This window comes from Meles meles, chromosome 15 (assembly GCF_922984935.1).
Source record: "Meles meles chromosome 15, mMelMel3.1 paternal haplotype, whole genome shotgun sequence".
In the NCBI taxonomy this organism is placed as follows: Eukaryota; Metazoa; Chordata; class Mammalia; order Carnivora; family Mustelidae; genus Meles; species Meles meles.
The window spans coordinates 66,856,624-66,872,280 of record NC_060080.1 but is presented as its reverse complement, the minus strand read 5'-3'; the positions used below and the strand labels follow the sequence as shown (position 1 = coordinate 66,872,280).

General features: G+C 37.8%; 1 long non-coding RNA gene across 2 annotated transcripts in view; it reads right to left on the bottom strand.

Moving 5' to 3' along the window:
- The window catches only part of LOC123926023, a 43,613-nt gene that overhangs the window by 22,975 nt on the left and 4,981 nt on the right, over positions 1 to 15,657 (bottom strand). For both annotated transcript variants that reach the window (XR_006815142.1, XR_006815143.1), the window contains exon 2: positions 5,607 to 5,703. This is a non-coding gene — a long non-coding RNA (uncharacterized LOC123926023). The remainder of the gene's footprint in view (positions 1 to 5,606; positions 5,704 to 15,657) is intronic.

Genomic DNA, 15,657 nt, shown 5'->3' with positions numbered 1-15,657 from the left:
TTTGAGAAACAGAGAGAGAGAGATGAGGTCCTGCATTGCTGGGAGCGTAGGCAAGCTAGAGAACACTGTTTTCCTAATGTTATTATAAGCCATGGTAGCCACAGCCATGTGTGGCCTATAAAAACATAATCAGCACAACTGATTTTATAGCAAGAAGCATTAAGGGAGACAAACAGCATTATAGTGTGATTAAAGATACATTAAAAAGGGAAGCATAAATGCTATAATGGTAAGTCTCAGATATAATCCAACAATAAAATAGAGTTTTGAATTGACAGAGAGGCAAGGATAAACCCTTCCGGCTGCAGCATTATGGGAGCGAACACGGGGTAGATTATACCATTGTTCCCTACTATCTGTCGCTTTGCCTATGAACGGATTATGCTCGCCCATGCGTAGCCATCAGTTTTGACCTTATGACTTGCTTTGTCTATGGAATGTATGTGGAAACGTGATGTATGCCCCCCATCTGAGCAGAAGCTTTAAGAAACATTTAACATTTAAGAAACATTCTAGGGTTTAGCCATGAACCAGTGTGTCTCATATGGAGGGCTGCTTTTTCAGTCTACATCCCAGAATGAAGATCCTGGAACAGAGCTGTAGCCAGTTTGTGCAGTGACTGAGTAACAAACCTTTGTTGCCGTTAACCACCAGGAGGTGGGTGGTTGGTTGTTCATAACCTAGTGAAAGCTAACTAATGTATCACAATCTTCAAACCTTTTATTACCAACACCTAGAAAAGCTAGCTGAATTGTAACAAATATAATTTTAAATGCATGTGTAAACTCCTCCAGGACCTCGAAATTAAGGGATACTGAAACAAACTGTAAATGTTTGAAATAATGCTGCAGGTATAAATAGCAGTAAGAAACAAAAAAGAGAGAGAAAAGCAACAAATTAACCTAGAGAGTCTAAAAAAGGAAACGAGTAAAGCAAGCAAGAAAAAGGGAAATATTAAAATTAAAAGCAGAAATGAACAAATACAGTAATAGAAAAGCAGAATACTAAATACATGTACCCAATGACTATTCATTTAAAAATTGCTTCTATAATGTATACCCTCCCTGTTGTGGTCCTTTTATTCTTCTTCTTCTTATTATTATTATTCTCTTATTATATGATTATAAACTATCATGAGTTTGATGTTCACTTGGAGAAAACTAGTATGTTTTTGGTAAATTAATAAAAAAGAATACAATAAATTATGGTTACATATAGGAACAATTTAAATTCTGAACATATATTTATGCTTCCTTTAACAGAATGCATTCTCCAGCAGAAATTTTAAATCTTGACCATAGAGTTGTCGTGATCTAGGTCAGTGTTTTTCAGTGAGGGCTGCAACCTAATGAATCATGAAATCAATTTAGCGGGTTGCAATTTACTTTAAAAAAATGGAAGAGAATAGGGGTGCCTAGGTGGCTCAGTCGGTTAGGTATCCCACTGTTGATTTTGGCTCATGTCCTGACCTTAGGTTCATGGGATGGAGCCCTGCGTTGGGCACTGCGCTGAGCATGGAGCCTGCTTAAGATTTTCTCCCTGCCTCTCCCTCTGTACCCCACCCCCACCCCCTTGAGCTCACATGCACTCTCTTTCTCAAAAAAAGAAAAAAAAAAGGAAAAGAATAGAACTGAAAATATCAGAGTACAGTACATGTAGTAAAGATAAGCACTGTTTCATGAAACATTGGTTTTGAGTTATATAAAATGTGTGCATGGGAATTCTGTGTGTATTAGGGTGACATCAAAATGTATATCTTACTGTAGGTGGGTTGGAGTAAAAAATGTCTGAAAAATCACTGATCTAGGTCCCTGTAATCAAAAGTTATGGTCCAAATATTTCACAACTGGTAAAGCTTGGGTACAGCCTAGTCAAAGCTGGATACGGTGTCAGAACAGGGCTCCAGGGAAATCTGCTACGGCAGGGCCTTCTCTTTTTGTTCTTGGATTGAGAGTCTCTATGAAAGGGCAGGATGGCCAAGGCAGCAAGTGGGCTTAGGGCAGTGGCATTATGCATAGTTTTCTTTTAAGATTTTTTTTATTTATTTGTCAGAGAGAGAGGGAGATCAAGAGACTGAGCATAAGCAAGGAGAACATCAGGCAGAGGCAGAAGCAGGCACCCTGCTGAGCAAGGAGCCGGATGTGGGACTCCATCCAAGGCCTCTGGGATCATGACCTGTGCCGAAGGCAGACGCTTAACCAACTGAGCCATCGAGGAGTCCCACACATCGTTTTCTATTGCTGCAATAACAAATTGCCACAAATCTAGTGGCTTAAAACAACACAGATTTGTTATGGTTTTGTAGGTCAGCAATCAGGCTCAGGTCTCACGGGACTGCAACCCAAGGTGTGAAGAGAGCCTCCCAGGGGCTCTAAAGGAGATTGTTTCCTTGACTTTTTCAACCTCTAAAAGCTACTCACATTCCTTGACTTGTGGCCCTCTTCCTCTGTCTTTAAAACCATCAACATTGCATCTCCTCTAACCCTTATTCTATAGTCTCATCTTTCTCTGATTCCAGGTAGGGAAAAGTTGGCTTGTAAAGATCCATGTGATTAGACTGAGCTCACTGGATAATCTAGAATAATCTTATTTCAAGATTCTTAATCGCATCAGCAACATCCTTTTTGCCACATTAGGTTACACTTTCACAGGTTCTAGAGGTAGAGGGAGTGGACATCTTTGGGGACCATTATTCTACCTACCGCAATGGGTATGGACATGTTTCATTGTTTGAACAAACAGCATAGCCACACCTGTGCAAACTTTAGCCTGAATGCAAGTACCATTGGTCTGTGAAATGGACCCCTTTAGGTCTCTATGCAGCACCCTAGGAGTGTGTCTTTTTTTTTTTTTTTTTAAGATTTTATTTATTTATTTGACAGACAGAGAATCACAAGTAGGCAGAGAGGCAGGCAGAGAGAAGGGCGGGGCGGGGGGTGGGGGGGGGAAGCAGGCTCCCTGCTGAGCAAAGAGCCCATTTTGGGGCTCCATCCCAGGACCCTGGGACCATGACCTGAGCCAAAGGCAGAAGCTTTAACCCACTGAGCCACCCAGGAGCCCCTAGGAGTGTGTCTTGAATGTTTACCCTACTGTCTCAAAGAGTAGAGAGGGGAAAGTTTAAGTTACGCACACCAATATAACTTGATCCACTGCTTCCACCTTTCCAGTATTTTCCTGGAAGGATTTATTATTAAATGAATCGACTACTTTAGTTGCATAAGAACTGGGAGACCATTGTGCATAACCAGAAGAAAAGTACCTTACCGAAATATCCTTCCTTTTACCACATGTGAAAAATTTAAATGCACATATATATAAATTTACTTTATTATTCTTACATTAATTTTCATTGGTTATATACTATGTATTTCATGATGACAGCAAGTGGCAGCTTAAAAAAAAGTATTTTCAGAAACCCATTCCAATTTTTATAATAAAATACTTCACAATTCTGAAAGAAGTCCCTAGAACAGCATTTCAGATTGGTACCCCACAAGATATAGTCATTAACTTAAGAAATCTATGCTTGTATTTATATACTCTGGAAGAAGCAGACCAAGTTCATTTTAACCCACTGAGCCACCCAGGCGCCCCAGACGAAGTTCATTTTAAGGGCTGTTTTAAGTTTCCAAGATTCTAAAAATTAAATGTACTTTACTAAAAAGAAGAATTTTCAAACAACCTTTGAACTGATCTATACATATTTAGTCATAGAATATCATCCTGTTCAGGGGTGCCTGGGTGGCTCAGTGGGTTAAAGCCTCTGCCTTCAGCTCAGATCATGATCTCAGGGTCTTGGGATCGAGGAGCCCCAGGACCTGGAGGGTCCCCCAGGACCCTCGGGCCCCAGGACCGGCGGGCTCTCTGCTCAGCGGGGAGCCTGCTTCCCTTCCTCTTTCTTCCTGCCTCTCTGCCTCCTTGTGATCTCTGTCTGTCAAATAAATAAATAAAATCTTAAAAAAAAAAAAAGATTATCATCCTGTTCAGCATTACTCATTGAATATTTTTTATGCCAACTAACAAAATAGGAATGAACTCATTTTTGAGTCAGATAAGCCACAAAATCTCAGTGAACTCCAATCAAGCATTTTGTGAATCAGAGTGAGGGTGGAGGAAATATAAAGAAATTTTAAAAATTCCACGTCAGGTATCAACTCATGGTAATGCGAGCTTTTTACAAATGCTAGTGGATAGGCCTGGGTGGAATATGAAAGGAAGCTAATTTGGGGACCTAACTTTATTATGCTGTTTTACTTAGTTATCTAAAGACATGGAAGGATGCTAATTTATGTAGCTTTTGTATTTTTGGTGACTCATTTTTGTTCTATTTTAAAGGAGATTTTACATACAATTAGTAAGCTAGATTTTTTTCTTCTTATGAAACTCATTGGCTCTTACCACTCAGACAATAGAAAAGGCTTTTATTGTTCTTCTACCTCAATCCTCAATTTTAGAGGCAAAATGTTTTCTAATTGGAAAGATAGAGTCTTTTTCAAAATGCATGCTGGCCTCTCAGATTAATTATCTAGATGTCTGCCCCTGGACCTGCTCTGTCCTGTCCATTCTTCCCTTTCTCCACCATCCTTGGCTCCCGATCTGTCTTGTGGGGCTGACACCTTAATAAACCTCAACAGCAAGATTTCTCAGGAAATTATTGGAAAGTGATTAGTCCTTTACACTTATCCAGTCCATTCAGAAGTAATTTTCCACCAAACATAAATGATTAAAAATGATTAGCATCTACCTAAATGATGTTATTGTGCCAGGTTTTTTTTTTTTTCTTCTGTTGGCACAATGCCATACTCTCCCTTCTGTAGTCTATAATTGCAGGGGATGGACGGCTATAACTCCATTCCCTAAATCCTTTACCAACTGGCTTCCAGTCAGGTGTGGCCAGTGGGAATCACTGGTGGAAGAAAAGAATAAGCCGTTCTAGTCCGGTCCCAGTGGTAGAAGTGTCTCAATGGCAGATTGGCACAGGCCACGGGGTGCCCCTTTGGTGAAGGTTGAGTTTGACATGGGCCACATAGTAAATTTCTGGCAGCAGATGCAGCTGGAGGGCTCCAGGCTGAGTGGCGGTAGCAGCTTACTCATCTCTGGGTGACATTCCCTTCTTTCTCTCCCTTTCTCCTCTAGCCCTTCCAACACCTTTGCAACCATTTTCCACAATTAAATCCCTTTCTGTTTGAACTCTGTACAGTGGTTTCTGTTTTCCTGACTGGATTAATTGGACTGATCATATACGCTATCTATCAGGTAGGTTTTAGGCACTTCCTAGTCCCAGGCATGTGGAACTCTACCTAAAAGGATCATGGAGTTCAACTGACTCCCGTTTCAAGGGTACAGTGAGATATACCCAGTGTGTGGTCTGGACACTCTGAACAGTGGCTATAGGCAAGTGGAAGTCCTTAGCCAATGGGCAACAGAAATAGCCCAGTTGATCTGCAGCTCAGAGATACTGCAGACTAAGTTCTTAGGCTCTGGTAGTTCCTTGAAAATGCACTGAGAATATTTCATAATTTGCAAGTGGGGGACAAAGTTGGTCAGGCGAGAGAAAGTGTAGTTATCTAACTGAAGTTGGAACGGTGGTTTAGGGGCTGTCCTACCTAGTTCTTCATCTGTTTGACAAACACGTCTAGTAGGACCATCTCAGAGTCTATTTCCAGGCTTTGTTTCACAGATCAGTGATTTCGGATGAGAATCCTAAAAGGAAAAGAGTTATTAATTAGGGTTAGATTTCCTGTGGATGGTTAAAGCCAAATTCAAGGGGTTCCTGTGACTGCCACAATTTCTGGACTCCTCAAATTCTCCACTCCAGGAACAGGTGATGCATTTATCTGGGTGAGCCTTTATTTAATGTCTTATCTTCCCTTAAGCTCTGTTCATGCTCATCACTATAGCCTCAGGGCATACAAAGTGCTATATTCATTCAATTAATATGAAATCCTTACTACTGCCAACACATCAGCATAACAGCAACGTCCTCAAAAGTTTCAGAAGTTTATGGCAACAAATTCTGAACACTTGTAGGGTAATTTTTTCCTCTTAACAAAATCTTCCCTATGCATCCTTGAAGCAGAAATGGCTATTTCTTTTTTTAAATCTTTATTTTTAAAGGCTTATTTGAAAGAGAGAGACAGAGAGAGCAAGCAGAAGGAAAGGGAGACAAGCATAATCCCTGCTGAGAGGGTAGTCTGACGTGGGGCTCCATCCCAGGATCCTGAGATCATGACCTGAGCTGAAAGCTGAAATCAAGAGTGGGATACTTAACCGACTAAGCCACCCAAGCACCTCAGAAATTGCTCTTTCTTTCCTCTTTCTTTCTTTTTTTAATCGCTATTTCTAAATTGATTTGTAGATATTCTGGAGTGTGATTTGCCTTTGTTATCCTAAATCTGTTAGCAAGAGCCTTCTGCGTATACATGACAGGCCAGTGCTCCCAACCGCAGCAAGTCTCAAACTTTAATAAACATGACATGTATGAAATGAGCAGGTACTACTTTTGATTAAGAAAATAGACAAGGGGTGCCCAGCTGCTCAGTCAGTAGAGCATGCAACTCTTGATCTCCAGATCGTGAGTTTGAGTCCCATGCTGGGTGTAGAGATTACTTAAGAATAAGATCTTAAGGGGTGTCTGGGTGGCTCAGTGGGTTAAGCCTCTGCTTTCGGCTCAGATCACAATCTCAGAGTCTTGGGATCAAGCCCCACATTGGGCTCTCTGCTCAGCGGGGAGCCTGCTTCCCCCCCTTCTCTGCCTGACTGTCTACTTGTGATCTCTGTCAAATAAAAAAATAAAATCTTAAAAAAAAATCTTAAAAAAAAAAGAATAAAATCTTAAGAAAAAAATAGACAACGAAAGAAACTTCCATTTTTAGGGAGAGAAATATACAATACTTTAAGAGTTTGTGTAAAATGTTTGGAAATATATAAAATTGAAATAATATTCATATGTAACAACAATACTCAGTTTGAAATACACAATTAAAATGGAATCCTGATTTACAATAGCAGCAGATGTAAATATATGTTAAATGAATTTTAAGGAAAAATGTATCACTAACACAAAGAAAACTAGATTTTCCTAAAAGATATTAACTATAAACAAAAGTGATATTATATTTTAGAAGACTAGTATTTTAATACTGTCATTTTCCCACCAATTAATTAATATACTTCAAGTTATTAAACAAAATCCCAATAAAAATATTTCTGGGAGAACTGAGCAAATTCTTCTGAAATTTACTTGAAAAAACAAACGGGCAAAAACAGCTAATATTGTTAGCTATCATAAAAACTCATCTTACATTACGTTCATTTTTAAAATGAGGTAATCATGCAAAAACAGATAAAAAGAATTGGCTCATTTTTTTTTAATTCTATTATTTTTATTAACATATAAGGTATTTTTTGCCCCAGGGGTACAGGTCTGTGAATCATCAGGCTTACACATTTCACAGCACTCACCATAGCACATACCCTACCCAATGTCCATAACCCAACCACCCTCTCCCTACTCCCGCACCCCCAGCAAGCCTCAGTTTGTTTCTTGAGATTAAGAGTCTCTTATGGTTTGTCTCCCTCTCGATCGGCTCATGTTTTTTATTATTTCCTGTGTTCACACTATTATTTGTTAGCAAAACGTTTCCTAAGAAACAATGCAAACTTAAATTTGTGAGTTGGTGGGGGCCCAGGGAATAAGATTATATTTTATCAAAATACTGGACTAATCTCAATTACTGATCTGAGTGAGGTGTATCATCTCATTTCTGCTCCTTCCTAAAGAGTTTGCCACTTCTCTCATCCCTCCTAGAGATGGCCTCCACCATCAGACTCAGTGTCTTGACAGAAACATGGGTTCTTCTTTTAAGTATCCAGGCAGCCCAATATTTCAATGTATTCAATGTTTGGATTCTAGCCACTGGTAAACTCACTTAAAATTAGCTTTTGGTTTTTTGTATTTAGGTAAATACCATTATTCTCAACTAGTGAAGATTATGATTTGATTGATGAATTAATTCATTAAATGCTGAAGCTTTAGCTTCAAATGAATGGTTGTTCCAACTTCTCTAAAAATAGTACTTTGCAATCTGTTAATGAAAAGATAACTCACTGAAATAAATACTTGATCCTATTAGGTCATTTGAAGTCATAAAACTTTTTCAGTATATATTCAAATTGCTCCTACTGAAAGGCAAGAAGCAACTTAATGCAGTAGTGCTACAATAATGTAACCACCAAATCTTAAAATTTTCATAATCACGGAGCTGGGTGTGGGGGCTGTGTGTAAAACTGGTGTATACCGGTACAGATTTTTAGCAAGTTTAAAGTGTAATTACAGTAATGGATTCAGTAAAATGGCTTCCTCTTTGTAAAGGAGTTCAATGATATGGCTGTAATTTCCATACTAAAGTGCCAATTCTATTCTTAAGTTCTCATTACATTTTTTTTTTGCCAACTCTTGATCATTTTTTTTACCCACACCCAGTTTATTAATATAATTATCCATCACTGTATATGTCATATCCATGTTCATGTCAGTATTTCAACCCAATCGCTTTATTTAAGGAAACTAACAAAAATTCAGATGCGAAATTACAAAGACACCTAACAGCAGAACTGAAAGCATGTGAACAAAGAGGTACAACAACAGCAAAATGCAGTGAGAGGAAAATCAGATAATTCTCAGAATGACAAAAGGTGTCTCAGTCAGAAGAAAAGTATTAAACCAAATTTTTTTTTTAATTTTTTTTTTAATTTTATTTATTTGTCAGAGAGAAGGAGAGAGAGAGAGAGCACACAGGCAGGCAGAGGTGGAGAGAGAAGCAGGCTCCCTGTCGAGCAAGGAGACCATGCGGGACTCGATCCCAGGACCCTGGGATCATGACCCGAGCCGAAGGCAGCGGCTTAACCCACTGAGCCACCCAGGCGTCCCAAACCAAATTTTTTAAGTGCAAGCATAAATGATTTTGAAGACAGCAGAGACTGATATTGATTTTCAGTTGTCAAAATATTGGCAAGTGAAATTTATTTATGCATAATAAGGAAATGTTTCGTGGGGCGCCTGGGTGGCTCAGTGGGTTAAAGCCTCTGCCTTTTGCTCAGGTCATGACCCCAGGGTCCTGGGATCGAGCCCCGCATCGGGCTCTCTGCTCCGCAGGGAGCCCGCTTCCTTCTCTCTGCCTGCCTCTCTGCCTAGTGTGATTTCTCTCTGTCAAATAAATAAAATATTTAAAAAAAAATAAGGAAATGTTTCGTGCTGAAACCATTCTGGGTCCATACTGATTAAATTTCATGCTTTGAAGCTGCATTGTCCAATATGGTAGCCACGAACCACATGTGGCTACTTAAATTGAAATTAATTAAAATTAAATAAGAATAAAAATTCAGTTCCTGATCGGCACTGCCCACATTTTAAGTCCTCAGAGCCACAGAAGACACAGGTATGCATTGCACACACAGAAACAGAACACTTCCATCATGCCAGAAAGTTCTGTTGAACAACATTGTAATTCATCAATGTGAAGGGTCATAATGAAACTTCATCAATATTATTCATCTGGAAGTTTACCATAACCACTTTTTTTATTATCCAAGCCATGACTTACTTCCAGAGGCAAGACATACAACTAGATAAAACAAGGGTCAAATTCTTTAGTGCTTCTCACCCCCAACCAAGAAAGACTTCTTGGGATATTGTTATCTACCAGAACCTGAGAAATGCAATAGCTTCTTGTGAAAACTATATGGGCAGCAACTTTTGACATAGTATAACATTTCAGGTGCTGAATCACTAGGCATAATTTTACTCTTTTCATGATTGAGCAGAACAGCTGAGAAAAATAGAGGATTTTGTCCACTTTATGTAATAGTGTAACCAGTAGCATACCCAGACAGAGGTAATCTTATAATGGGTTTGGCAGGCATTTCTTTAGCATGTTGGGGTCGGGAAAATAACCTTTATTGTAGCTCTTTAAGGTTCTGAATTGTAAAAATGTCTCTACTGTAATAATACAAGCATTTCTTTATCTTCATTTTGAAATTTTAAAAATAGCGTTCTTTCCAGAACTGCCTCAGGAACGTAATAATAATAAAACAGATAAAAATCATTATGTATTTATTCTGGAACATAAGACAGAAAATTATTGGGTGAGATCCAATTCTTTCATGAGCTAAATGTAGCTCTAACGCTATAATCCAATAAAGGTATGACACACACTCCACAATTTACAGACAAACCTTACTTATGAATATTAGGCACAAAAACCTGACACTATAAGAAACATTAATAAAATAACCACATAAATTGATTAAATAAGAAAAAGCATATGATCCTCTCAGTGATGCTGAAAGGCCACTGGATGAAATTCAATACCCATTTATATTCTTAATAAAAACACACTATTATGTAAACTTAAAATAAAGATCAGTATCTTTTCCAAATAACTCAATTATACATAGTTAAGCTATATTATTTATCATTGCTATTAATTTTTTATGTTTGTATGTCAGTTTTAACCAATATAATGACACATGAAATACAAGTAAGAGAAATAAACAGTGGAAAGGCAAATAGAAGAATTTTATATTTTTCAGATTACATAACTGCATAGTAAGAGAACGAGAAAGAACTCGTAGCTACTTTTAATAAAAACAGGAATTAAACTTTTAACCCACAAATATCAATATATATCTGTAAAATCATCAAAATCCGGTTGGAATATACATAAAATAAACCGATCCTCAAGTAAAATTCTTAATGAGTGATATTTATGTTCTTTATACGGAAAACTGCAATCCTTATTAAGGGATACAAATGCAGACCTAAATAAACGGGGAAAGCATCGTGTCCTCTCATGAGAAGATGAAATAGAAGGAGCTTGATTTTTTTTTCAAATTAACTTATCGGTTTGGTGCAATTCCAATTAAGACTTTAGTTTTGGTGGCCTTAAGAATAATAATAACCTTTATAGGGAAAATAAAAAGCATAAAAGATTTTATCTGATAATAAAATACATAATAAAGCACATTACTATCAGATAATTAAAGACGTTACCATGGTCTAAAACAATGCGCGCACGCGCCCACCTCCTCTCCACCACCCCCCCCCCCCCCCCCCCCCCCCCCCCCCCCCCCCCCGCCCATAGTAATAGGAAACCAAGTTCTCTAAGACTTCTTGGTCATCCTGGAGCTGGGTCTGGGCAGGTGTGGATTTCTTCCCCTCCTTTTTCTTTTTCCCTGTGGTCTGCCATCTGGTGGCCTGAATCAGTAACTCGGTTTTCAAGGCTGCAGGACACCTAGGGCTGGCTTTCATTACTCCTTTACACTTTTTCTGGTTAGCCAAGGAATTAGAGGTGAGGGCCTGGGTCAAGGGGCACTAAACGACATCTTCCAGTCTTACTTGAAAGTACTCCTATTTGAAATGACACTGTGTCTGAGATTGGTAAAAATGTTAATAACTGTTGAAGCATGGTGTTTCTTTTGTGTGTATTTGTAAATCTGTACAATAAAAGGTTAAAAATAGAAACAAAGCAAAGAATCACTGCTCTCACAAATATAAATGGCTGGCGAATATATGAAAGAATCCACAGTCTCACTAACAATAAACATAGGCAAATTAAAACAAGTAAATGAGTCACCTGGGTGGCTTAGTCAGTTATGTCTGCCTTGGGCTCAGGTCATGATCATACCGGTCCTGGCATAGGAGCCCTGCATTTGGCTTCCTGCTCAGCAGGGAGCCTGCTTCTCCCTCTCCCTCTGCCATTCCTTATGCTTGAGCTCACTTGCTCGCCTTTTCTCTCTCAAATAAATTTTTTTTAAAAAGTAAATATTTTTTAGTTTTCAGATTTAAAAAAAAAATCACCAAAACACTAATACTTTTTAGTGTTGAAAAGGTGTGGATAAATAAAAACATAATCTTTTGACAGGAGTATCAGTTGGTATTGCCTTTTGCAGGGCAATTTGGTAATATGGAGGGAAAATTTTAATGTTCCACAAATGTTTCATATCCTTACACCTGGAATTCCACTTCTCTTTTCTGAAACTACTCAGGCAAGAATGCAGAAATACATGTTCACTAATGTTTACTGTAGCATTGTTTATAAGAGCAAAATACTGGACATGAACATAGACAATATAGATATTATAGAGATATCCCTATATAATGGAATACTATGCATCCATGTAAAAGAACAATCCCTTTGTATTGATATTGAAAGATACCCTTGGAAAAATGAAGTAAAAACTGTGTATAAATGGGAATGGTCTCATTTTGGCTGAAGAAGACAATAATACATGTTAACATGTGCATTTAAAAAATCTAGAGACCAGGGGTGCCTGGGTGGCTCAGTGAGTTAAAGTCTCTGCCTTTGGCTCAGGTCATGATCCTAGGGTCCTGGAATCGAGTCCTACATTGGGCTCTCTGCCCAGCAGGGAGCCTGCTTCCCTCTTTTTCTGTCTGTGCCTGCCTCTCTGCCTACTTGTGATCTCTGTCTGTCAAATAAATAAAATCTTAAAAAAAAAATCTGGAGGCCAATAACCCCACAATTACAGTGGTTTTCTTTAGGTGGTAGGAAAACATAGGAGACTTTCACTTTCTTCGTTGTATAATTCCGTAATGTTTGAGGGTTTTTCAACGCACATATATTACTTTTCCAACTGAAAAAGCAATCAAGATAAAATTTTTAAATGAATAAATAAAAGAGCGTTTCCCTGCCATCTTTAAGAAATGTTCCATTATTAAGTTGATTCCCTCCTGTCTCCCAAACGAGCACGGTTGCCAGATAGGATGGTGCTATCTATTCTGAAGGTGCAAGAGGCATTTATTATCCTTTTTAAGAATCTTGATCTCAGTGTGCTGGGCTCCAAAGATGACTCTCAAAAATCACTTTACTGTTTCTCCCAGAATATTCTAAAAGGTAATAAAGCAAAGAGGATGCTCAGTGGCTTCCTTATGATGAGAAGACCAAACAACCAAGTTTATCAAATCTGAAGTAGGGACTTCTACAGTGGTGCACAAGATGATCCACTGGCACTCAGGGAAAACATGTTAGAATTTCAACCTACATATTTTTATCTCACCCTTCGTTAATTTCAATTTCTTTCAGGTTTTGTTTTTAAAATTCTCTATTATACAATCGTGTATATTGTACATGTTTGTGCATATATGTAGTTCATTGGTAAATATATATTTACATATTAAGGGGAGTATTTGAAAATTTTTTACTGGTCAAAAAAATTTAGAGGCTATTAACCTAGGCTGCAGCTCCTTTTAGGAGAACAAAAACCAGATATAAGGTATATATAAACATGTTCTATAAATTAGTTACCCTCCCCAAAGTCAGTAATAGAAGAAAACAAAACAGAGAAATAGGTGAGTAAATACACGGGCGACAAATGTAAGAGTCAGCTTAGTAGATAATAAAAGGTAGAAGGGAAGAGAAGGGAAAAGAGACAGGAAAATTATTTACACACATACAAGTAAAACAGTGGAGAAAAACCCCCATTATGAATAAGGAAAGGGAGGTAAAATAAAAAGAAGAAATGCCACAAAAAGACCCTGAACACTTAGCGATGAAATGAAAATAAGCCATCTGTCATGCACTTGGAATTTAGAATGTACCAGATCCAGAGCTCCTTATTCTGAGTGTTGAGCACAGTGGTTGGCACACAGTATGCACTCCACAAGTAAAGAAAGGTTTTTAAGCTATGCCATTTTATGCCAAATGCATGTATTTAGCCATTATTTGGAAAGTCATTGTGTTTTTATTTCTTTGCTGCTATTTTATTAAAAAAATTTTTTTTTTAGGTAGACACCACACCCAGCCTAACACAGGGCTTGAACTCATGACCTGAGATCAAGAGCTGAGCTGAGATCAAGAGTCAGGTGCTTAACTGACTGAGCCACCCAGGTGCCCTTTCTTTGCTGCTACTTTAAATCAAGCTGCTGGTTGTTTTTTTTTTTTTTTTTTTTTTTTATAGATTATGAGGAATAGAAAACAAAAGACATTGAAAAGAGAATGAAAATTCTGTGATGCCACATCTGCACATGCAGTAAAAATCTAAGGATTCATTGGAGAATTTGAAGATATGGCAGGTAATTATTTATTTGCCAACCCGTGGAAACCTCCTCTATCCCTTTGCTATTACATAGACCAAATAATCAAGAAAAGATATTTACAAAGAACCTACAATTTTGAACTTCTAAAAAGTCTTTCCATAGTCAGGAAAAAAGCAATTTATAGGATTAAAGCAGTCACTTTCTTTTGCGCTCTCTTTATTTGAAAGCTGAAATCATAGCATTTAGAGTAGCAATTAGATAGTTCATTACTGCTACTTTAAACGTTCTATAAATTACATATGAAGATGGCATTTCTATTGCACAGGTATTTTTAAGCCGATTCCTGATAATAACTTTAAGCCATCTGACCTAGAATGGCAAGCATGTTTCATTAATATTAAAAACAAACAAACAAACAAACCTGCTCTGTCAATAATCACACCTTTACTCTCACTCCCAGGGTCAGAAAAAAGAAAAGATTATTTTTAGGCAAATATGAGGCATTACATATTATATATTATGATCCTCATTCACATATTCATCAAATATTCACTATGGATCTCTTAACACCAAGCATTGTGTTGGAGATTAATGAGATTAAAGAGCCTGCTGCCTTCAGAATTCACATTTCTCTGGTCATACTTTGATTAAATTAGCATTTTCCATAGTATCTGGGATGTATTTGTGCAGGTGTACGGATGTGTAGATTCAAGGATGTAAAGGTTAAGAATTACTTAGCATTTAACCATGATTATTGCAGAATGCACAATACTTTCTCTTAAAAAAAAAACCTTCATGGGTACAAATGTCTTTAAAAATTGCAAACGATGTGTTTTAGCAGTTCTATTTGTAGAAATTCATCTTCATAAAATGATAAAGATTAGGAGCAAAGACTTAATTACAAGGGTGCTCATTATAGAATTATTTTCTAAATAGTGCAAGATTATTTAATTAAACTGTGTTATGTTTATACAATGGGAAAGTAGGTGTTATAGACTGAATCATGAGTACCCCTAAAATTCGTATGTTCAAATCCTAACCCCTAATGTGATGGTATTAGGAGGTAGGTCTTTAGTAGGTGATTAGGTCATGAGTATGAAACCCTCCTGAATGAGATTAGCGGTCTTATAAAAGGGATCCCAAGAGAGTTCCCTTATGCCTTAGACCTGAGGGCACAGCGAGAAGACTGCTATCTATGAACTAGGAAGTGTGATCTGGCCAAAGACACCAGATCTGCTGGATTGCCTAGCCTCCGGACTTATGAGAGAAATTTCTGTTGTTTCTTTCTTTTTTTTTTTTTAATTTCTGTTGTTTCTAAGCCACCTAGTTTTCTGTGTTCTGTCATAGCAGCCTGAGCTAAGAAACTAGATAACATGAAAAAGAATCATGCAGAAATATTTTCATTGATATGGAAAATTTTCTGTGATGCATTTATAAAGTGAAAGTTTGAAGGTGCCTTGTTGCTTAAGTATCAAGTACAGGGAAGTATAAGCCCTGACTTTGCTCTGAACGTGGGCAAGAAGCTTGACCTGAAAAAGTATTGGTTTTCCCACCTGTTGTGGGTTGAGTTGTGTTCTCCGCAAATTCATATGTTGAAGTCC